Source organism: Pongo pygmaeus, chromosome X (genome assembly GCF_028885625.2).
Source record: "Pongo pygmaeus isolate AG05252 chromosome X, NHGRI_mPonPyg2-v2.0_pri, whole genome shotgun sequence".
In the NCBI taxonomy this organism is placed as follows: Eukaryota; Metazoa; Chordata; class Mammalia; order Primates; family Hominidae; genus Pongo; species Pongo pygmaeus.
Window position 1 is genome coordinate 70,590,000 of NC_072396.2, and position 18,755 is coordinate 70,608,754.

Here is an 18,755-nt window from a genome sequence, read left to right on the forward strand (position 1 = left end):
AAATCAACACGGCACATTTATACCTATGTAACAAACCTGCATGTTGTGCACATGTACCCTAGAACTTAAAGTATAATAATAATAAAAAAAGAAAAGTCCACCCTCAGTGCAAATAAATCTAGAAAAAAAAGTAAATGGGCTAAATGCCCCAATTAAAAGACATAGACTGGCAAATCGGATAAAGCATCAAGACACATTGGTGTGCTGTATCAGGAGACCCATCACACGTGCAAAGACACAGGCTCAAAATAAAGGGATGTAGAAATATTCACCAAGCAAGTAGAAAGCAAATAAAAGCAGGAGTTGCAAGCCTAGTCTCTGATAAAACAGACTTTAAACCAACAAAGATCAAAAAAGACAAACAAGGGCATTACATAATGGTAGAGGGATCAATGCAACAAAAAGAGCTATCATAAATATATATGCACCTAATACAGTAGCACCCAGACTCATAAAACAAGTTTTTACAGACCTACAAAGGGTTATAGACTCCCACACAATAAGAGTGGGAGACTTCCAACACCCCACTGTCAATATTAGACAGATCAATGAGGCAGAAAATTAACAAGTATATTCAGGACTTGAACTCAGCTCTAGAACAAATGGACCTAATAGACATCTACAGAACTCTCCACCCCAAATCAACAGAATATATATTCTTATCAGCACCACATACCACTTATACTAAAACTGACCGCAAAATTTGAAGGAAAACACTCCTCAGTAAATGCAAAAGAAAGGAAATCATAACAAACCGTCTCTCAGACTACAGTGCAATCAAATTAGAACTCAGGATTAAGAAACTCACTCAAAAGTGCACGACTACAGGTAAATAAAACAGCCTGCTCCTGAATGACCGCTGGGTAAATTAAGGCAGAAATAATGAAGTTCTTTGAAACCAATGAGAAGAAAGAGACAATGTATCAGAATCTCTGGGACACAGTTAAAGCAGTGTTAAGGGGGAAATTTATAGCACTAAATGCCCACATCAGAAAGTGGGAAAGATCTAATATCAACACCCTAACATCACAATTAAAAGAACTAGAGAAGCAATAGCAAATAAATTCAAAAGCCAGCCGAAGACAAGAATTAACTAAGATCAGAACAGAACTGAAGGAGGTAGACACATGAAAAACGCTTCAAAAAACTCAATAAATCCAGAAGCTATTTTTTTTTAAAGATTAACAAGATAGACCACTAGCCTGACTAATAAAGAACAAAAGAGAGAAGATTCAAATAGACACAAAAATAATGATAAAAGGGATATCATCACTGATCTCACAGAAATAGAAACTACCATCAGAGAATACTATAAACACCTCTATGCACATAAACTAGAAAACCTAGACAAAATGGATAAATTCCTGGACACATACACTCTCCCAACCCTAAAGCAGGAAGAAGTCGAATCCGTGAATAGACCAATAACAAGTTCTGAAATTGAGGCAGTAATTAATAGCCTACCAACCAGAAAAGGCCCAGGAACAAATGAATTCACAGCCAAATTCTACCAGAGGTACAAAGAGGAGCTGGTACCACTCCTTCTGAAACTATTCCAAACAATAGAAAAAGAAGGATTCCTCCCTAACTCATTTTGTGAGACCAGCATCATCCTGATACCAAAGCCTGGCAGAGACACAAAAAAGAAAATTTCAGGCCAGTATTCCTCATGAACATCCATGCAAAAATCCCAAATAAAATACAGGCAAACTGAATCCACCAGAATAGCAAAAACGTATCCACCACGATCAGGTCTGCTTCATCCCTGGGATGTAAGACTGGCTTAACATATGCAAATCAATAAACGTAATCCATCACATAAACAGAACCAATCACAAAAACCACATGGTTATCTCAACAGATGCAGGAAAGGACTTCTATAAAATTCAACACCCCTTCATGTTAAAACTCTCAATAAGCTAGGTAGTGATGGAACATATCTTAAAATAATAAGAGATATTTTTGACAAACCCATAGCCAATATCATACTGAATGGACAAGGGCTGAAGGCATTCCCTTTGAAAACCAGCACGAGACAAGGATGCCCTCTCTCACCACTCCTATTCACCATAGTATTGGAAGTTCTGACCAGAGCAATCAGGCGAGAGAAAGAAATAAATGGCATTTAAACAGGAAGAGAGGAAGTCAAATCATCTCTGTTTGCAGACGACATGATTGTATATTTAGAAAACCCCATCATCTCAGCCCCAAAACTCCTTAAGCTGATAACCAACTTCAGCAAAGTCTCAGGATACAAAATCAATGTGCAAAAATTACAAGTATTCCTATATAAAAATAATAGACAAGCAGAGAGCCAAATCATGAGTGAACTCTCATTCACAATTACTACAAGGAAAATAAAAAACCTAGGAATACAATTTACAAGTGACATGAACGACCTCTTCAGGGAGAACTATAAACCACTGCTCAAGGAAATAAGAGAGGACATGAGCAAATGGAAAAAAATTCCATGCTCATGAATAGGAAGAATCAATATCGTGAAAATGGTCATACTCTCCAAAATAATTTATAGATTAAATGCTATCCTCATCAAGCTACCATTGACTTTCTTCACAGAATTAGAAAAAAAAAGCTACTTTAAATTTCATATGGAACCAAAAAAGAGCCTGTATAGCTAAGACAATCCTAAGCAAAAAGAAAAAGCTGGAGGCATCATGCGACCTGATTTCAAACTATACTACAAGGCTACAGTAACCAAAACATCATGGTACTGGTAGCAAATCAGGTATGTAGACCAATGGAACAGAGCAGAGGCCTCAGAAATAACACCACACATCTACGACCACCTGATTTTGACAAATCTGACAAAAGCAAGCAATGGGGAAAGGATTCCCTATTTAATAAATGGTGTTGAGGAAACTGGCTAGCCATATGCAGAAAACTGAAACTGGACCCCTTCCTTACACCTTATACAAAAATTAATTCAAGATGGATTAAAGACTTAAATGTTAGACCTAAAACCATAAAAACCCTAGAAGAAAACCTAGGCAATACCTTTCAGGACATAGGCATCGGCAAGGACTTCATGACTAAAACACCAAAAGCAATGGCAACAAAAGCCAAAATTCACAAATGGGATCTAATTAAACTAAAGACCTTCTGCACAGCAAAAGAAATTTTCATCAGTGTGAACAGGAAACCTACAGAATGGGAAAACATTTTTGTAATCTATCCATCTGACAAAGTCTAATATCCATAATATGCAATAAATTTAAATTTACAAGAACAAAAAACAACCCCATCAAAAAGTGGGAAAAGGGTATGAACAGACACTTCTCGAAAGAAGACATTTATGTGGCCAACAAACATACAAAACAACCGTGCCCCACTCCAATGTTAAAATGGGAATAAAGAGGTTCAGAGAGGGGAAGGGACTTGCTCAAAACCCCACAGTCAGTAAAATAATTGAATTCCATTTTTCTACCAATATTGCCTCAACTCTTTTTATATACACATTCTTGTTTTGTTTTTGTCTTTTCATTTTTCATTTCCATAGGTTTTTGGGGAATATGTTATATTTGGTTACATGAGTAAGTTATTTAGTGGTGATTTGCAAGATTTTGGTGCACCCATCTCCTGAGTATTACACAATGAAACAAAACTGTAGTCATTTATCATTCACCCTCTTCCCACCCTTTGCCCCTGAGTCCCCAATGTTCATTGTGTCATTCTTATCCCTTTGCATCTTCATAGCTTAACTCCCATTTATGAATGAGAACATGTGATGTTTGGTTTTCCATTCCTGAGTTACTTAGAATAATAGTCTCCAATCCCATCCATGTTGCTGCAAATGCCATTAATTCATTCCTTTATATGGCTGAGTACTATTCCATTATAAATATAAGTATAATGGAATGCTACTCAGTCATAAAAAGGCTTTATCCACTCACTGATTGACTGGCATTTGGGTTGGTTCCACATTTTTGCAATTGTAAATTGTGCTGCTATAATTATGCGTGAGCAAGTATCTTTTTCATATTATAACTTATTTTCCTCTGGGTATATACCCAGTAGTGGGATTGTTGGATCAAAGATAGTCCTACTTTTAGTTCTTTGAAGAATCTTCACACTGTTTTCCATAGTGGTTCTACTAGTTTACATTCCTACCAGCAGTGTAGAAGTGTTTTTATTCACTGTATCCATGCCAATATCTATTATTTTTTTATTTTTTTATTATGGCCATTCTTGCAGGAGTAAGATAGTATCTATTGCATTGCACTTTTGACTTACATTTCCCTGATCCTTAGTGATATTGAGCATTTTTTCATATTTTTGTTGGTTATTTGTATATCTTCTTTTGAGAATTGTCTATTTATGTCCTTAGCCAACTTTTCAATGTGATTGTTTATTTTTCTTGCTAATTTGTCTGAGTTCATTGGACATTCTGGATGTTAGTCCTTTGTCAGATGTACCAATTGTGAAGATTTTCTCCCACTCTGTGGTTTGTCTATTTACTCTGCTGACTGTTCCTTTTGCTGTGCAAAAGCTCTTTAGTTTAATTAAGTCTCAGCTACTTATCTCTGTTTTTAATGCATTTGCTTTTGGGTTCCTGGTCATGAAATCCTTGCCTAAGCCAATGTCTAGAAGAGTTTTTCTGATATTATATTCTAGAATTTTCATAGTTTCAGGTCTTAGATTTAAGTCCTTGATCCATCTTGTGTTGATTTTTGTGTAAGGTGAGAGATGAGGATCCAGTTTCATTCTCCTACATGTGGCTTTCCAATTATCCCAGCACCATTTGGTGAATAGGGTGTGCTTTCCCCACTTTATGTCTGTGTTTGCTTTGTTGAAGATCAGTTGGCTGTAACTGTTTGGGTTTATTTCTGGGTTTTCTATTCTGTTCCATCGGTCTCTGTGTCTATTTTTATACCAGTACCACACTGTTTTGGTTACTATGGCTTTATAGTATAGTTTGAAATAGATAATGTGATGCCTCCAGATTTTTTCTTTTACTTAGCCTTTCTTTGGCTATGTGGGCCTTTTTTGGTTCCGTGTGACTTTTAGGATTGTTTTTTCTAGTTCTGTGAGGAATTATTATGGCATTTTGATGGGAATTGCTTTGAATTTGTAAATTGCTTTTGGCAGTATGGTCATTTTCACAATATTGATTCTACCCATCCATGAGCATGGGATTTGTTTTCATTTATTTGTATTGTCTGTGATTATTTTCAGCAGTGTTTTGTAGTTTCCCTTGTAGAGGTCTTTCACCTCCTTGGTTAGGTATATTCCTAAGTATTGTATTTTACTGTATTGTATTGTATTGTATTATATTGTATTGTATTGTATTGTATTGTATTGTATTGTATTGTATTGTATTGTATTGTGTTGTATTGTATTGTATTGTATTGTATTTTTGCAGCTATTGTAACAGGAGTTGAGTTATTGATTTAATTCTCAGTTTGGTAGCTGTTGGTGTATAGGATAGCTACTGACAGTGGAATAAAATTAGAAATCCACTCCGAAAAGAACTTTCAAAACTATGCACATACATGGAAATTAAATAACCTACAACTGAATGATCACTGGGTCAACAATGAAATCAATATGAAAATTTAAAAATTCTTTGAGCTGAATGACAATAGTGACACAACCTATCAAAATCTCTGGGACAGAGCAAAGGCAGTGCTAAGAAGAAACTTCATAACCCTAAATGCCTATACCAAAAAGTTTGAAAGAGCACAAACAGACAATCTAAGGTCACACCTAAAGGAATTAGAGAAACAAGAACAAACCAAACTCAAACCCAGCAGAAGAAAGGAAATAACCGAGATCAGAGCAGAACTAAATGAAATTGAAACAAAAAAATACAAAAGAAATGCTAGCTAACAGAATCCAGCAATGTATCAAAAAGATAATTCATCTTGATCAAGTGGTTTTCATATCAACGAAGCAGGGATGGTTTAACATACACAAGTCAATACATGTGATATACCATGTAACAGAATTTAAAACAAAAATCACATGATCATCTCAAAAGATGCAGAAAAAGCATTTTACAAAATCCAGCATCCCTTTATGATTAAAACTCCTAGCAAAACCAGCATACAGGGGGCATACCTCAATGAAATAAAAGCCATCTATGACAATCCTACAGCCAACATAATACTGAATGGGGAAAAGTTGAAAGCATTCCCTCTGAGAACAAGATAAGGATGCCCACTCCATTTCTGTTCAACATAGTACTGGAAGTCCTAGCCAGAGCAATCAAGACAAGAGAAGGAAATAAAGGGCATCCAAATCTGTAAAGAGGAAGTCAAACTGCTGCTGTTTGCTGATGATATGATTGTATACCTAGAAAACCCAAAAGACTCCTCCAAAAAGCTCCTAGAACTGATAAAAGAATTCAGCAAAGTTTCCAAATACAAAATTATATACACATTCTTATATACTGACAGATTCTTTATATTTAGATGTTAATGGAATTCCCTGTTGCCTCAACCCCTTTTGTATACACATTTTTATATACTGACAGATTCTTTACATTTAAATGTTAATGGGATTCCCTGTTTAACCATTCTCTAACTTTAGCAAAAGATTTCCAGATGAGAACCAGAGACTCATAAAGGCAAAGTATCCTGTCCAAAATCTCACAATGAATTAGAGGTAGAGTTGAGACTAACTGCACAGTGTATTTGTAGAGAATGTCAAATGGTGACCTTTGGCCTAAGTGTGCCAAAAGAAAACCAGTAGCTCTCTGAGACCCACCAATATACCAAGTGAATGTCCATTTTTTACTTGATGTTAATGAACTACAGCTCTTAGTACTCAACCTGGCTTCTTGCCTCCTTTTGAGTATAGTAGCCAGGAACAGGTGGTTCCCAAGCCGCTTTTTCTACTAGGCATGAGTGAAACAGACAAGGCCTGATGACAATAGGAATTATGAGATGATACAAGATTACTACTGTTTCCTGTTTTTTCTAAAGCCAGGGATCCAGGCAAAATAAAAAGGCGTTTACAGAGTATCTGACACGTTTGTTTTGGGGCTTTGAGCAAGTCTGACCCTTCACTTTGTATTCCATTCTATGTGAACTTCTCACTCTGTCTCCATTTCATTTTTTTCTTTCTCTTTCTCTTTCTCTTTCTCTTTCTCTTTCTCTCTCTCTCACACACACGCACACACACACACAAACACACATACTCACACACAAGCTGTGCTGTCCTGAAGCCTTTATCTTTGCTGATGCTACACCTGCTCGTCCCACAATCCCGACCTGTACCCATCTTCTCCTGAGAAAATCTGCTCACTCTTCAATGTCAGAATGTCATCTCATAGTTTCCAGCTCCATGAAACCTTCCATGATTCTTTCAGCTGACAGCAAGCTCGTCCTCCTGTGATACTTCACAGCTCTTTCCTTGTATAATTCTTTAGCCTCAGTCCCTTTATGTTTAAGTTAGCATCTTGTACATTCAAGTATAAATATTTATTGAAAAAAACTAATGATCTTATTTGCTCAACACAACAGCTAATACTGTTACCCGAAAGAGGTCCCAATACAGACCACAAGAGAGGGTTCTCGGATCTCGTGCAAGAAAGAATTAGGGGCAAATCCATAGAGTAAAGTGAAAGCAAGTTTATTAAGAAGATAAAGGAATAAGAGAATGGCTACTCCATAGGTGGAGCAGCCCCGAGGCCTGCTGGTTGCCCATTTTTATGGTTATTTCTTGAGGATATGCTAAACAAGAGGTGGATTATTCATATCTCACCTTTTTAGGCCATATAGGGTAACTTCCTGATGTTGCCATGGCATTTGTAAAATGTCTTGGTGCTGGTGGGAGTGTAGCAGTGAGGACGACCAGAGGTTACTCTCATTGCCATCCTGGCTTTGGTGGGTTTTAGCCAACTTCTTTACTGTAATCTGCTTTATCAGCAAGGTCTTATAACCTGTATCTTGTGCTGACCTCCTGTCTCATCCTGTGACTTAGGATGCCTAACTGATTTGGAATGCAGCCCAGTAGGTCTCAGCCTTATTTTACCTAGCCTCTATTCAAGATGAAGTTGCTCTAGTTTAAATGCCTTTGACAACACGGCAGGTAGAACAAGGATCAACATTCCCATTTGACAGATAATAAAGTTGAGGTTCTGAGAGGTGAAAGATCACATAGTTACTATACAAAAGACACTAGACACAAGTCTGGTCTTCTATTTCTTCCTTTCACTCTATCTGGAAGATCAACAGCTATAAGGTTTCTCTCTTCAATATAACTTTGTCAAGATGATCCCAAAGCACCAAACACACACTAGATCTCCTAAAATGTTGGAAATATGGCTTGGAACCCAAATAGAAAGACTTCGGTGTGGATTCAGGGACTTATGGAGCTGGGCTAAGCTTTCTCAGGATCATCATTTTCTATAGCTAGTAATCAGCATTGCATAGCCAGAAAAGACTCTCACATTTATCTAGGACAAGTGTGTAAATATAAAAACTGTAAGTTAAGACTAATTTTTAAAAATGAAAGCTGTGAAAGGCTTTAGGAGGCTGACTCTCCTCCCCTTCTCTTGTGCATAGACTAAAGTCTCTATTGTCCACTCCAAGGGAATAATGTTTTCAAACCTCCACAGCAGTTAATATTGTCATGCCCTTAGACCCTCATGCTGCTATTTTGTTACCCCAGGGAACGAGCCAAGTAGCACCAGTTTAATTGTCATGTTTAGAATGAGCATCCTCTGATGAAGAATTATTGGCCATCAAGAAGGCTTATGGTCAGGAACCAAACACTATGCAATTGGCTTCCTAGGGTCCTCTTTATTCTGAGGCTTGTTTGGAGTCAGAGCCGCATACTTCCCCAAAACAAATTTTGCAGCTGTCAGGAGCCAAGACAGCTGTGAAAGAGTGAGATGGATTGGGCTCTGCCTCCTGCACCACTCCGAATCTCTGCCAGCACCAGTTTCTAGAACCTTTCCCACTAATGAAAGTACAAAGGGGAAAAAGTCGCGTTTGCTTTTCACAGTGCTGGCAGGACCTGGAAGCTTGGCACTTAAGTACTTCTCCTTGTTTCAATGTGTACCCTGAGTAGTTCAAAATGGGAATGACTAGAGATTAAATATGAGGCACTGGGGTGGTTTGGCTTTTCACAGATCCTCATATCTGGCCATAACTTCCCTAAGCTGTATCTAAACTGAAATCATCAACACCTGTTCTCACTGCAGCACACGATCTGAGAGAAGAGTTTCATATTTGCAAGGTCTCAGACATGCCTTTAAAATTTCATAATACTTCTTCTTGTGTTCCCCATGCTTGATGGGGCTCAGAATTGACAGTGTACATTTTCAGTAATACAGAGATGAGAAGGGTCAGAGAGGAGGTAAAGTGGCTAGGACTGGCTATGTAAATTGCCAAGGGGTGCAGTTCAAATTAAAATGTGAGACCTCTAATATAAAATTATTAAAATTTCATGATGGGGATAATGGATCATGAAACTAATCGTGGGGCTTTGTGCGACACCACAGGTCACTTGCCTACAAAGCCATCCCTACTCCCTGCTTAAACAGACACAAGAACACATTGGTGATTCTCAAATGCAAACTGTCCCTTTACTGAAAACCTAATGAGTTTAATGCTTATTATACTATAGTCCCTTATGTGCTGATTACATTGTGGAATCTGCAGGGAGAAAAACAAATTCACCTAATGATGCTAAAGAACCATTAGGAAACTTTACTAGTTTAGGTCACAAGTGCCTAGAAGTACAGAAATGATCTTTGACCTTTCAACCATTTTTCAAAAGGACGCTATTTCTGTGATCCTCATTGACCTCTCCTGACAAAGTCCCAGATTTCCTTTGCCAAAGTTAACAACCCATCTTGGCTTCCTGCCATTTCTCATGTATTCACTAGATCAGTGCATGACTGCTGCTCTCAACCCACATGATGGGGCCAGAGCCTTCACTGGTTAATATTTATTAAAAAAAATACTTTGAAGATTAAATCCTTGGTCGGTAGAGGAAACACTAGACATGGATAGAACAAGAAATTGTGGGGTCTGGGCCTCCTCCCAGAACTGCCACCACCATACAATGTTATCTTTGACAGATTTGTGGTATCTGGGTGGCTGTACTTTTCTTTTGGTAAAATAGCAAAAGCCAAAAAAAGAGACTGTAACATCTGATGGGATTTTGCCCAGCTCCAATACTGAATTCCTGGGTTGCCTTAGAGGAAAGGTATTGACTGTTTCATCTCTTTGGCCCTCAGTATACTCCCCCAACCCAACTCCACCCCTCTGTCATACACACATCTTACTCTGGAAATGATTCTTAGCAGGAAAACATACTATTATGAGGAACATGCTTAGCAGTGCTCTCATAACCCTGCTGAGGGCTGGCATTTTGATTGTTTGCACACAGAAACCTGTTTGACTGAAATCTGAAAAAAAAAAAAAAAAAAGAAAGAAAAAAAAACAGACACGGGAGAAAAATAAAAATCACAATAGTTTTATATATACATTTGATTTCTAGGGCCAGATAACTGATTTTGTTACCATCTTCTATCCTGTTATTCTGGTGCTGTGAATGAACTAGCTAGAAGTAAAAGTTGTGGGGAAAGGAAGAAGTTGGTTCTGAGTTTATTTTCCCCAGGGTTTCTGAGGGAGTTCCACCCTCTCCCCTGAAAGGGAGTTGGAGCAAATCTATGTTTCTATTTCCACATCAGGTGTAACTATGGCCTGTTCAGAATATCCCTCTTTGAAACAGCACTTTGAGAACAGGGAGCTGCAGCAGTGCAAGACAGCTTGTGGTTGGCTTGGGACTTTAGCCTCAACCCAAGTTTGGGACTGGGAACATCTCCAGTCAGCTCTATGGCTAGTCTCACCTTCCTGATCAGCCACTTGGGCGGGCTGTAAGCCTGGCTAAACCAGGTCACCTCAACATTTGTGTCAGAGCAAAGAGTGGAGGAGAGAAGGTGTTTCTTCAACTCCTGGCTTTTAGCTGTACCTGGATGCCTGCATACTGTTAAAATTCAGCTGCCAGCCTTATCTTATCCGTAACCAGTTGAATTTATTAAGATAACCTGATTTTAGAAGCCCCTGAGGCATGGCTTGAGGTCCTATATTGACTTAGGCCCTTGGCTCTGAGGCATTAGAGTACTGAATTGATTTTAAAGAGGCATAGAAACATAGATGTCTACCAAAGGCTTCAAACTGGCCATCTCTCAGTCTATTTCAACATGCCCTACTGAGCCAATCACTCTGTGCCAAGCCAGTACTAAGAACTGGGGGGACAAAGTAGACTGAGTCTACTCCCTGCCCTTCAGAAGCTCAAAGGCTGTTTATGAAACCAGAGAAGGAAACAGATGCTTTCAATATAATGTGATTAATTATAGGCTAGAAATGAGATTGGATGCCTTGAAAGCACTGAGGGGGAGCATCCAACACAACCTAGGGACATCAGGGAAGACTTCCTGTAAAAGGGATTGCCAGGTAGGGTTAAAAGTAGTCAGGGGGAAAACAGTGAGAAATAAATGCCAAAGAAGAAGCAGAAAAAACAAAGGCAAGGAGGTCTCTTACAGCACTCTATGCTCAGGAAATTATAATGAGTCAGGGTAAGTAAACCTTAGAGTGCAAGGCTTGGAGGGATGGGAGATGAGGCTGGAGAGGAAGGTGGATGGGACCTAGCCATAGGAGTCTCAGATGCCACATTAAGAAGCTTAGCTTATATCTAAAGCTAATGGGGAGCTAGTTAGCAATTTTAAGCAGAGACAATTTGTCAGTTGAAAGATCTTTTGGAGTGCAGCAAGTACATCAATGAATAAACAAATCTATGTCACAATTTTACTTAAAAATGTGCAATGTTTTCCAGAAGGCTATGGAATAAAGCCAGAAGTCATTGGTTTGGTTCTCTACAAGCTGCTGTAACCTAAACTTTTCTTCTCAACTCACTCTCTGCTCTAGTCACACAAAACTCTTCACTCATTTAAAGCCCTAACCTTAACCCTAACCCTAACTCTAGTCACTTTGGCACTGGAGAAGTTTAATTGTTATCCAGTAGGAGGTATTAGAAAGAACACCAATCAGGGGTGAGGAGTGGAGGGGTGAGATAGGGCTTGGGATTTCAATCTATGTCCTGCTGTTGACATACTGCAGCCATCCTTTCCTGTTTCTGGATTTCAGTGACCCAAGCTATATATTAATCTAACCGATCTTCTAAAAGATTATCAATCTCTCTCCCATTTCAGATCCAGGTCTCTAGGATTATGTCAGTCATATGGTTCACATTCCTTGCCCTAGAAGGGTACAGAGGCTATGGCAAGGGAATTTATAAAGCATGTGGATATAGAAGAAATACCATGTCTCTGTGGTAGATGAATACTGCAAAAGGTATCTAAGAGACATTTCTGACTTCCTCATCCAGATTGAAAACACAGATCTTTCTCTATGTCTCTATTTCTCTGTATCTATCTCTGATTATATATGTGTGTGTGTCTATTTCTCTGTTTCTGTCTCTCTTTCTTTATATATAATATATATTTATGATATATATGATGATAAAATAAATATTTATTTCGTATATACACATATATAATATACATACATATATAAATCGGTGTCTCTATTTGTCTCTATATATGTTACATATATAAACATATGAACATACACATTATTTATAAGCATGTATTTATAATCTATTATATAAATAATAAATATATATAAATATACATATTTCTCTGTCTTGGTTTCTATCTCTTTATTTGGAAAATAGAATATATATATATATTCTTTCTGTCTTCATATAGATACCGAGACAAATAGAGACACTTATAAATAGAAACACTTATTTATAGATGTATTTATATTATATATTTGTATATATGTATATTATATACATTTATATGTTATTATATCTAATATGTATATTACATATATATAATTTTTTTTCTAATTTGGGTATTCAAAGAATGGGGCAATAGGAGGACTACAGGGGCATTTTGGGTTGCATTGGTTTGAATTTGCCTAGCCTCAGTAATTCATGAAAGCCCATATAGAAGATTTCACAAAATGAGCCTTGTAAGTTAAACTCCATAGGATACATATTCATTCACTTCTAACTTTCATGTCCAAACAGATCTGCTGTATGATATTCTCCAGTCTAGGAAAGGTAGGTATTTTTCTGGATTTTTCTGTGAAACCAAAGTCACAATGGCACAAGCCAGGTAAGTAAAAGTATATATAGAGATATGGATAGGTATATGAATTAAAGATATTACCAGGACCTTTTCTAGCTGACTGGCAGCAAAAGGGAAAAGCTTAACAATGTTTGCAAAAGTGATGGCTAATAGAATATGTCAGTGAGTACTTAATTTGCATGTTTTTTATTTAATGTGAAAACAGAGCTTGGGTTCTTTTCTGACTCGTTTTTCAGTACCTTCAAATTTCTATAACCCTATCCCATTTTCCCTTCCAGGTTGGAAAAAACTGGATCAGCTAAGCCCAGAGAAATGAGTTGCAGGATTTCAGAGGAGAGTATGAAAATAAATAATAATGACTGTTTAAAATGATAGCATTTGCACAATGCTTTACTGTTCCAATCCTCTTTTGCATAAATCATCTTGATTCTTTTAATAACCATGCTCTAGTGCATTTCAGGGCCTTTACACATGCTATTCTTTTTGTTTTGAGAGTTTTTCCTACCTATCTTTGCCTAGTTCTACTAATGCCTCAAATCTTATCTCAGTGGTCATTTTTTTAGAGAAACCTCTAACTTCACTGTCCATAGCAAGCCTCCTTTTCATACACTAAGGGCACTGGTATCTTTCTTTGTTTCTCTTAACATAATTGCAATTTTATTATGAGTGGGCATGATTATTTAATTAGTACATCTCTATAATATAAAAATCCTTGCTGAGAAGTGAGGAGGCATGGCATATAATCAGTTTTTACCAATGCAATATGAAAAAAGTGATGTTTGTCACTTCCTGGCCACAGCACTTAAAAAGCAGGTGAACCTTTCTTATTCTCTCTTTGTTCTTCTCTTGCCTGGGTGTAGAAGCTTATGATACCACAGGACAGTAGTTATCAAACTGTGTTGAGACAGGTTCATTTATAAAGACAGCTTCATTATCTGGTGGGAGTCTGTCTCTGCTTCCAAGATGGCACCTTGAACACTGCATCCTCTGGAAAGGAGAAATGCTGTGGTCTCATATGGCAGAAGGCAGACAAGCAAGGAAAGGGGATGAACTCCCTCCATCAAGCCCTTTTATAAGGGTACCTAACCTAATGCGCAAGGACAAAGCCCTCAATCACCTCCCAAAGGGCACAGCTCCCAGTGTCTTTGCATTGGTGATTAAATTTCAACATAAATGTTAGACAGGACAAAAACATTCAAGCCATAATATTCACCCTATGAAATAAGTATTGATTCTCTATATGCAGCCATAAAAAGAGAATGAGATTATATCATTTGCAGGGGCATTGATGGAGCTGGAAACCATTATCCTCAGCTAACTAATGCAGGAACAGAAAACCAAACACCGCATGTTCTCACTTATAAGTGGGAGCTGAACCATGAGAATACATGGACACATGAGGGGAATAACACACACTGGTGCCCGTTGTGGGGGTTGGGGGGAAGAATTCAGGAAGAATAGCTAATGGACGCTGGCCTTAATACCTAGGTGATGGGTTGATCTGTGCAGCACACCACCATGGCACACATTTACCTATGTAACAAATCCACACATCCTGCACATGTACCCTGGAACTTAAAATAAAAGGTGAAGAAAAAAAAAAGTGTTGATTCTGCATTTTACAAGGTATTTATTGGGGGTCTGCTACCTGCCAGGCACAGTGTAGGTAAGGTATTTCTAGCCTCTTTATAATGATGAGAAAACTGAAAAAAAAAAAAAATATATATATATATAGTAAGGTAAAGGGACTTAAGTTCACAGAGCTAAAAATGATTAATTTAGAGTTCCAACTCATGTCTATCATTCTACATTCAAGGTTCTCTCTATTACATGCTGTATGGAGTGAGCAATATGAGCAAGTGCAATATGAAAAAAAGTAAGCATTGTATAGTTTTTAATTGAAATAAATTTCATTTCCATACATTTGGAAAAATTCATGGTACATTACTGGGATCACTGGCAATATGATCAGCCAACATTTATTGAACACCAATTGTTTGCTGGATAGTAAGGATGTATACAAAATATTAATAATATTAGGCATACTCTGCTAAGTGCCAAGTGAGTGGTAGAAGTGTTCCAGGCCTTCTGAGAAGGACAAGAGCACTGTGAGTTGGAGTGGATCTGGTATGCTTCACAGAAAATGTAAACTTTGAGCTGAGCCTTGGAAGACAGGTAAGAGTCTAATAAAAGGAGCAGGAAGAGGAAGAAGGGCATTTCAAGGAGAAGAAATAATGTGAACAAAAGTTTCCCAAGGTGTTGAAAAACCAGGTCGGGCATCACTGGTTTTGGACCAATAGTCCAATACAAATACAAACTTCTGAACAAAATGTGGTAAGTGAAAACACAGCTGGTTTTAAGGATTTAAAAGAGTGATAAAAAGGCATAAGAGTGGGAGACGAAGGTCCTGAACTGAGTTACTGAAAGTGACAGCACTTTATAAAGTGGAAAGCACAATGCACATAGAAGTGATTAAAAAATTATTGTTGTTGTTGTTGTTGCTATCTACCACTGAGTAAATGATTTTATTTAATAATCATTGAGTTTCATCATTGAATGGTGGTTATTTCTATAACCCAATCAAAGGCATAACCTCTGTCCAGAAAGACTTTGAAAAAATATACAAATTAAAAACTTTCTTTCATTTCAGTTTATTAGAAGTTTAGAAGGGCCTGAGTCAGCAGGTGGGTGACTTGAGGCACTGTAAATCCTTCACACTTAAGGTGAGCTTCTTGGAGGAAATGGGTTTGGGAAAGGTAAATTTTTATCAAGGAAAAATAAAGTTTGACAGAATGAGCCAGCAATATTAATGATTGTCTCTCACTTTGGACAACATTTTGATCTCTTTGGTGACTTGTATGCATTCATTTTCCTCTCATTCTGACCCTGGGAAACTAGGGGAACTGATATTGCAATTCTATATGAATGCAGTCTTGAGGGCTATGGAGCCAAGATGCCTGGGTTCAAATATCAGCTCTGTAAGTTCCTAGCTGTGAGAAGCTACACCTCTCTGAACCTCAGAGAGAAAGAATAATCCCTACTTTGCAGAATTCTAATGAGGATTAAATAAAATATGTATATATAGAGCCTAAGGTGTTCCTCAAATATAATTTCTTGTTTGCTTCCCTGACAATATAGAGCATAAGTTTGAGAGTCAGAGAAGATGTGAGTCCAAGTGAAGAAAATTAATTTATTCATTCAACAAATCGCAATTGAGTTCCTCCTAAATGTCTAGCTTAGTGCAACGGGCCAGAGATAAGAGCAATAAACAAAGCACACAAGATCCTTATTTTGTAAAGTGAACAGGCTAGGTCTTTTTGACATATACCTGCTTTGTGCCTGTAATATTTAATTCAACTGATCCTCAGTTTCCTCGATGGAAGAATAGTCATTGCCCAACATACTTTATAGGAAAGTTGTGAAGATCAGATTAGATAACACACAGAAGAGTTCTTATGGACAGTATATTACTATACTGATGAAATTATTAGTAGCTGTGTTCCTATTTGATCCCAAGGGCAGGGGAGCTAAAAGGCATGGGTCGCTAACTATAGGTACCAGAGAGCATCTTATTACAGAATCCTGATCAGGAATCTGATAAGATTGAAGGATATGAGAATGTCATCAATAGCATTAGCCCAGTTGCTGGTGGTATCCAGGCACTTTGTACAGCCAGGAAGGTGTACCTCTGTAATGGTAAAGGAGAAAACCTTTGTCTTTTGAGCCTCCAGTCATTCCTTCTTGTTCTCAACTTTCCTGTTTTCCTTGACAGGAAGCCCACATTTTCATTGCCTTCCCAATGTTCTCCTTTTTCCCCCTCTCTAAGTCAATATGCTCTAAGGAAATGATCTGGTCAATTCATTCATATTGATGTGCCAACGACTGCAAAAACTTTATAGGTGACCACTCCTAAGGAAAGGGGCATTGAATTGAAGGCTTAGCCTTACAACAAACAGAAAACTAATGGTAGTATTCTGGAGAATATCAATAAAGCTCAGGTTCCTTGGAAATCATACCAGGTGGATGAAGGCTGTTGCCACTATAGGAGACTTAAAATAGAAAAACCATAAAATGTCACAGCTTCTCATATTATGTCCCCTAGAACAGTAGTCATTCATCTATTTTTCTGTAAAGGAAGAAGATGACAAAGTGTTTATCAGTATCTCTGGAAATGCTGTTTAGCAGCCTCAAAGCATAGACATTTTATGGATCATTGATAGGGTTAAGAAAGAGCACAGATCTATTGATATACACAGAGAAACTCACCTCCAAATCTCACTAATAAGGTCCTCAGGCTGTAGTAGTTCTCAAAAATGTGTACTTTCTGACTCTGTAAATGAAATCTATTTATTTGATTGTCTTCTCAGAAAGTCCAGCTTAAGGAAACTATCCCTCAATTTTTCCAAAAGGAACCCCCTCATTTACATGGTTACTGAGGTCTAAGATGTTCCTACAATGAGATTCCACTCTATGGTGACAATTAATTGGCGAAAAGGTGGACATCTGATCCAAGCTTGTACAATAAGTCCTCACTTGGACTTTTGGACCAAGAGATTTCAGCTTACTTTGGTTCTTAATTTGAACTTTAGCAATGTTTGCAATGGTCATTTTCTCCCATGTGGACTTAGAATAAAGAAAGTGGTCAGTGGAGAGAAGACAAGACATGCCAAGAGGAGCAGAGAAAATGGAGGGAGAGAAAGAGTCCTGAGAGCATTGAGTCCCTATTCCAATGGCATCTGAAGCCCAGTAGAATTCTTGTTCTGTGAGACATCTTTGTAGGCTTACTTACAAACAGATCCATAGGCTAAGTTATGATATTTTTCTTTTTGCTTAAGCAAACTCAACTGGGCTTCTCTTGCAACCAGGATTCCTAACTAATAAAACTCCATATTTATGAAAACCAAAGACAAGTCATTAATGATCTTTTACATTCACACAATCTTGCTACTATACAAGTATTTTCTTTTTTGATTTGTGTTATTACTTGTTCACATATGATTTTCTAATGGCAGAAGTTGTAGGCCAGGTGCTATTTCCATCGTTAAGAAACCTGTAGAAACTGAGGCATGAAGCAATTCAAAGATTTATCAAGGATCAATATCAGACCTAAAACACATATCAAGGTATTATGATTTTCGACTGTTCATGACTTTTGTTGTCTCAGTCCAGTGTGGAACATCTTGACTGAGCTAGTAATTCTCACGGATAAAGACGGCAGGTTAAAGAAGACAAAATGTTTCCTCTAACCAACTAAAGCCAATGCCACAGTATTTGAGTATAGCCGTTCTGAGCCCAAGGTGGTTGAGACATTCATGCAATATGGCATACAGTAGTTCAGAGAGCACAAGCTGTAGAGTCAGAAGATATCTGAATCTTGAGCCGCGCACAGTGGCATGTGCCTGTAGCCCCAGCTACTTGGGAGGCTGAGGCAGGAAAATTGCTTGAGCCTAAAAGTTCGAGTCCAGGCTGGGCAATATAGCAAAACCCCATCTCTTAGAAAGAGTAAAAATAAATAATAAAGAAGATGGTTGAATCTTGTCTTTATCAATTTCAAACTGTGTGGAATTGAGCAAGCCATTTAAACTTCATGAGCCTCAGTTTCCTCATCTATGAAATGAGA

At 37.7% G+C, this 18,755-nt stretch overlaps 1 pseudogene; it reads left to right on the forward strand.

Moving 5' to 3' along the window:
- LOC129024112 (polyadenylate-binding protein 2-like) overlaps positions 1 to 18,755 on the forward strand; it is a 33,379-nt pseudogene that overhangs the window by 13,824 nt on the left and 800 nt on the right.